Below are 6,649 nucleotides of genomic sequence, written 5' to 3'. Positions count from 1 at the left end.
GCATTGGAATTAAAGGCACTCGAGACCACTGCCTGGCCTAGCTCAGGGAGTACAGCATCTGGCTTGGGTCATTGAGCTTCACACACAATTTTTTTTAATAAAATAGGCTCACCATAGGGCTGAGGAGACGACTCAGTGGGTGTGTGTACTTATCATACAAGCACAAAAACCCAAATCCAATCCTAACAGACACATGAAGGAAACCTTGTTTGGCCTCACACCATACAGGCCTATAACGTCATCAGATGAGGGATGAAAACAGTTGACTCACTAGAGATTGCTGTCTAGCCAGCCTAGCTGAAACAGTGAGTCCCAGGTTCAGTGAGGAATCTGTCCCAAAGCCATAGGGCAGAAAGTGACTGGGCAGGACACCTGCCATCTTCCTCTGGCATCTACATACATACTGGATCATGTACACTGGCACGTACACCACACATATCTTTTAAATATTTAAATAAAAAGTTTCATAAAACTAGGAGAGTGGCCAGTGAACCATGTACAGGCTAAAACATGTATGTCATCATTTCTTTATATGACCTATCTATAGCAAAATTATTTTGATTTTAAAAATCTTATTCATAGTTTGTCTTAATTATATTTCTTCCTCAAATGTAAAGCTGCCCAGTACCCTTAAAAAGCATCCTCAAATTTCACTTTTAAAAAAAAAATCTTTCAGTAAGGAAATAAGTAGACCATAATATTTTTCCTCAGCTTCCTTCATCCTATACATCACTTCCTTTTACACAGTCTAATTCCAGAAATCCCAGAATTGTTTATACAGCTGTTACTGGGGTACAGGGATGAATTCCTCTTCTGTCACCAGCCCTGCCACCCTTCAAGTGCACCGAGGTGGCCCTTTCTCCTAATCAATAAACTCGCTAATTTGGCTTCCCCAAGCCTTCCTAAAACTCCTTTTGGTGACATTAAAAATCTCCGGTGTACCCAGGTAGAAAGACCACTGACGGATTGAGGCAGGTTCATCGGGCTGCCCAGCCATCAATGTTGAACTGAGTCCCCCACGGCTGGTAGGACACTTGTGTAGCAGACAGGCAAATACATACTCTGTGCTTTTATTCCACCAGGAGAATTGGAGCTACGACTGAAAAGTAAACTTTCTTCAGACCTGTGGGGGCCCTGGATACCACGCCAGGACATCTCCTTCACCTGGGAAGCCCCACTGACGTGAGGAGGAACCATGACAAGGGCTGCAAGAGCAACCCAAAAACTCAACTCCACCACACAGTTCCCAGTATGAGTAGACAGCAGAGACCTCAACCATGACTTTGATGGTAGGAAAGAAAATTAAAACAATGGCTGGAAAATTTGGAGGATAAATAATTGTGGGTCTTGAACAGGTACAAAAATAAAAATGGTGGTTGAAATTCCATTTTTCTGGGGGACATTTTATACAATAAGGACAAAAAAAGTAGAATGGGCAGAAAGAGGAACATTTTGAGGAAATCTGGCTTTCAAGGAAGGGGATAAAGTCAGTCTTAAAGCGGAAAATCGCAGACCGAGTGTGCCAGCTTCTTAGCCCTCTGTGCCTCTGCCTGCCTCTAGAATCCTCCAGAATCATCCCCACTGGCACCACCACAGAGTCCCAGGAAGCAGAGCATTCTTTTAATTACATAATCTCTGAATAGACATTATTCTTCAGTCTGTCAGTAAAGCCAACCATTAGTGTATTGCCACGAAAACTACTCTTTTATGATGCTTCTAAAGCTTAAACTAGGTTTTAGGGCCTACACTAATAAAATGTATGCATAATATTTGCTTATCTCCCACCCTGCCCTTGTACCAGCACCTGGAAACTCTGGGTAGTAAAACAGTATTACTGAACGTTTAAAACCAGAATCAGAAGCTAGAGAACTCTAATACAACAGTGCCATCTAGTGAGCGACCTTTTTCTTAAAAAAAAAAGGGACTTGTCCATTTCCCAATCTAAAATGCATACAAACAGGACCAGTGAACAAAACAAACCGTCACAGGATTCAAAGTAACCCCGACCACGCTATGGTTGTCAAGTTTGGGAGGAAATCACTGTGTAGCTCATGTAAATAAGAGAAATTAGTGGGAGCCCATGGCGTCTCTACAGTCAAACATTAGATAGCAGGAACCTAACACTGATTAATGATAGGATTGGCCATAGATTCCAATCTCCTGGTGTTCAGCTCAATATCGTCTCTGTGACTCTGCATTGATGAAGCTATAGCTCAGTCTGAGACATCGCACGCCTGTTCTAGCCTGTGTGTTGACAGTGCCCACTCAGGGGATGAACCATCTGAAGGCGGCGTCTTTGAGCCAATGTGGCTTTCAACATGTGGTTGAGTTCTTGTCTACTCTGCTCCTTGCCTTTATTTACATATTTCCCAAAGGGAAAAGAGACAAGAAATCTCTTTGCAAAGCAGGCATTCACATTTTTCACTCAACAAATGTTCAGCCCTACTGTGTGCTGGGTACCACTTTAGGTCCAAAACATGAACAAAGTTTCTCCCTGGTGAAACAAAAGTAATGGGAAGAGCCCTTAATAGGAAGATAACACTGAATCATGGTAGGATGAGAGGCCGCAGTCTGTTTAAGCTACGGTGGAACAGAGCTCCTCTCAGAGTGAATTTTGATCTCATGAAGAGAAGAGGGAGAACAAATGCCTACATTAAGAGACATTCTCAGTACCTGCCCAATTGCTTCCTAATAGAGTCACCTCAGAAAAGTGAAGAATTGTCTAAAGAAGCGGTGTTTGTCCACCAAAACCAGCATCCCATCCCCTCGACCATGCTCCTAGGCCAGGATCCTATTCCCTCTACTGAGGCCCCCATACCAACATTCCATCTCCTGGGTCAACCCCACCATAATCATCTTGACAGATGGAAGGCACAAAACTCAGCCAGTCCTCCAGCTCTTCCTCTCCATCCTGGGCCCATTTCCCATGGAAATCTTGAAGCCTTCCCTCAGGATGAATGCCTGCTCTGGAGAAGATGACAGCATTGTCCATTTTCCACTCCAGATGCTTGAGGGTTTGTTGGCCATCAAGTGGGCCCATTCTCCCTGCACTTCATCTCTGAACTTGCCATGAACCAAATCTCAGCTGCCTGCCAAGATCTGCCAGCCTATGTGTGTTTCCAGAATCCTACATTACACTATCAGCAAAAAAAAAAAAAAAAAAAAAAAAAAAAAAAAAAAAAAAGCTCCAAAATTTTTATCTCAGGCTCTATAGTCCAACACTCTGGCTGAATGGTATAAATTAAGCAGATTTCTTTTTGAAGAGTTTCCCAGAGTTTCAGTATTCCAATAAGAATATAAAATTGTGATATGGTGTCTGCCATAGTTCACAAAATTATGTGACCGTAGAAATCCTGCTCTGTAGTTTCCTTGGTAATTCGTTTTATGAAAAGTCTAATTTTAGATCTATCTGTCCCTGCTTGTACTTCAGACCTTCCCAAAATCCTATGTCAATTTTTTTAAAGACACGTTTATTCAGCATCATGATCAGACTATTGCATTTAGCCATCAACAGCACGGGTAAAAAGGTCTACAGTAAACCTTTTGTTAGAATGCTTTACACTTTCCACAGAACAGAAACTAAAATAACCTGTTATACAATTAGTCACAAATACAGCCCTGGAGGTTTTGCCCACACACGTGAGTACTGTCTAAAATACGTCTTCTTTGTAGCAGCTGGGCCCTGCTACCTCTGTGCTGGGCTGAGCTCACAAATCTGTTGTAACCTGTGACTTCCCTGTCACTTCTCCGGCTCTGCTCTCCTGCTAAGCTTTGTTTCCTGGCTGTGATTAGAACCTTCCTGCCACTGCCACCGTGATGGTTGCTGCTGGAACCGCCATGGCCACCTTGGTTTCATGGTTTAGCAAAGTGCTGGCCTCTGCCACCATAAGGGCCAGAGCTCCTGCCTCCAAAGTTTCCTCCCTTCATCAGTCCGAAATTTGAAGACTGGTTGTTGTAATTGCCAAAATCATTGTAGCTTCCACCAGCTCCAAAATTGCTTCCACTACCACCGCCAAAGCCGGCTCCGCCTCCTCCGTTCTTTTAGCTGTCATAGCTGCCACTCCCGCCAGAGCCACTGCCCTGGTTTCCATGGTCCTGTCCACCACTTCCATAGCCTCTGCTACCTCCAGAGTAACCAGGGCCGCCTCCTTCATAACCACCGTCATTGCCAAATCCATTATAGCCATCCCCCTGCAACCGGATCCACCACCACCACGGCTGCCACCAAAGCCACCACGCCCACTGAAGTTCATTCCTCGACCAAAATTGCCATTTTCGCCAAATCACCTCCACGACCACCACCAAAGTTTCTGGAACCACTTTGACCTCCCTGGCTGGACGAAGCACGAGCCAGCTCTTGCTCGGACAGAGCCTTTCTTACTTCACAGTTGTGGCCATTCTCATTACGGTATTTCTGAACAACCATCTTATCCACAGAGTCATGGTCATCAAAGGTGACAAAAGCAAAGCCCCTCTTTTTCCACTGCCTCTGTCAGTCATAATTTCTATCACTATTATTTAGCTCAAAATAATCTCATAAATAATGTTCTTCAGTATCTTCTTTAATACCGCCAACAAAGATCTTTGTCCCAGGTAAGAGGGCACCTGGTCTCTGAGAGTCTTCTCTTGACCCAGCTCTCTTAGGTTCCACAACTCTTCCATCCACCGTGTGTCGTCTTGCGTTCATGGCAGCACCCACTTCCTCCACAATGGCGTAAATGACAAACCCAAAGCCCCTGGATCTCTTGGTGTTTGGATCTCTCATTACCACACAATCGGTGAGTGTTCCCCATTGCTCAAAATGACTTCTCTCAGCAGTAGTTTCAAAGCTCGGTCCTCCAGTGAAGAACTTCTGCAGCTGCCGGCTCCTTGGGAGACTCTTAGACATGGCGGCAGGGCGATGAGAGCCTTTCTTCAGCGACGCTTCCTCGGCAGCGCGAAAGAGCAGAAAGGAGTAAGATAAGGAACATCGACCCATATGTCTTATGAAGGTTTTTCTCATGAATCAAAGCTCTGCCCACTTTGATAACGCAGCCAAGTGACTAATATCGTCCTTTCAATACTCTGCAGGTATCTATAACGAAGCCTCCGAGACACTCCGTCGCTCTTCGCTTTAGTGTTTTTCTCTATTAGCTTTCTCACATGCTCATTAGACCACGAATCTTGTTTTGTTTTATATACAAAGTTCCAGAGAAAACTTGGGGGTTTACTAGGAGGCACACGATGTTTAATGCAGGAGAGGAAGAAGGTAGGAAGGAAGGTGAAGGAAGAGTAGGCCTTGATGACAAAGATAGAGAGGGTGAGGAGGATGACTCAGTCCAGAAAGTACTTGTCACACAAGCATGGGACCTTAGCTTGACCCCCAGTATCCACAGTGACAAAGCCAAACATGGTGAGATGCCTACAAGTAGAGACTGGAGGAGCTCTAGGGTTTGCTGACTAGTCAGTAATTCACAATAAACTAATTCTATTGAATACTTAAGTATATATATATATATATGCAAAATAGTCTCAAATACATTATAAACATTTTTGTAGTGGCTCAATAACTCTAACCACTGGGGAGATGCACATTATGAAATAACAAAACCAAAACCATACCAAACTTGGAATTCAACAGAAAAACAACTTTTTTTTTAAATGGGAGACACTGTATAAAAATGGGAATAACGCACCCACTTTGTAAAGTCCCATTGTCAGCCAGCCATGGCTATCTGGTTATCTAAATGCAAGTCACTTCTGTAATTATTTCCATTGTTAATAAATTCCATCCAGTTCGAATACGGCTATCAACATGCTAATGTGAATTTAGATTTTGAAAGCGAGAACTAGCCGATAGTCACAACCAGGTGTCTGAACTTCTCCCAATTACTGCCCCCAATTATATCCACACCTATTGCTGACATGCTTAATCTCTTTTCTTCGGGCCTTACCGACAGCTCACAAAGAGGAAGAATGCTAGCTACTGCCCTGCTCAGCAGAGTGTGGGTCCAATTTAAATAATTAGAAGCCCATTTTATTTCTTTTCTCTCTGTTGTTAAATGCACTTGAAAGGAAACTGTATGCCTGGGCTTGATGCCTTTAACTTGTCCAAGGATGACATATTGACCTTCTTTAAGCCTTTTTTTCCTTACCACCTCCACTCTCTCTGTCCTCTCTGACACAGGATAATTTAAAGCCAGTGCATGATAATCAATAAGCCAGGGTCATCTCTATTGCCTGACTTAAAGGTCTTTGATTGAGTAAGTCATTAATTTCTGCTGTCTGCTTTAGCCTTCCCATTAGCCATGTGACCTGAATGTACCTCTTATTCTTTAAGTAGAGGAAGACAGGAGCCCCACAACCGGTTCAGCTGCTGAAGTGACCTGAGGTTCACTGTCTCCAGTTTCTCAACAAAAGTAACTTCACCCGCCTCTTCAAGCAGTCAGAAGTCATTTGGCAAAAGCTTAAGTCATAATTTTATTGCTTGACATGGAGATGTTCCCATGTGTCTTTTTCATTGATTACACACCCACACATGCCAGGCTTTGTAGGGTGCAAGGGAGTCAGTGCACTGGCCACTGTTCTTGTTTTATTTGCAGCACGGTTCCAGTGTATTTGTGACAGATGATGATCACCAGCTCAAAAAACTCCTGATTCCATGTACTTG

At 43.6% G+C, this 6,649-nt stretch overlaps 1 pseudogene across 1 annotated transcript; it reads right to left on the bottom strand.

The window, feature by feature from the left end:
• Positions 1 to 3,739: 3,739 nt before the first annotated feature.
• LOC308419244 (heterogeneous nuclear ribonucleoprotein A1-like) lies at positions 3,740 to 4,874 on the bottom strand (annotated as a pseudogene). Its single transcript has 2 exons — positions 4,161 to 4,874; positions 3,740 to 4,003 (listed from the first exon to the last, which is right to left on the bottom strand). The product of its transcript is annotated as a heterogeneous nuclear ribonucleoprotein A1-like (transcript).
• Positions 4,875 to 6,649: the final 1,775 nt, after the last annotated feature.

Source organism: Micromys minutus (genome assembly GCF_963924665.1).
Source record: "Micromys minutus genome assembly, chromosome: 1".
Classification (NCBI taxonomy): domain Eukaryota; kingdom Metazoa; phylum Chordata; class Mammalia; order Rodentia; family Muridae; genus Micromys; species Micromys minutus.
This window is presented reverse-complemented; position numbering and strand designations above follow the sequence as displayed.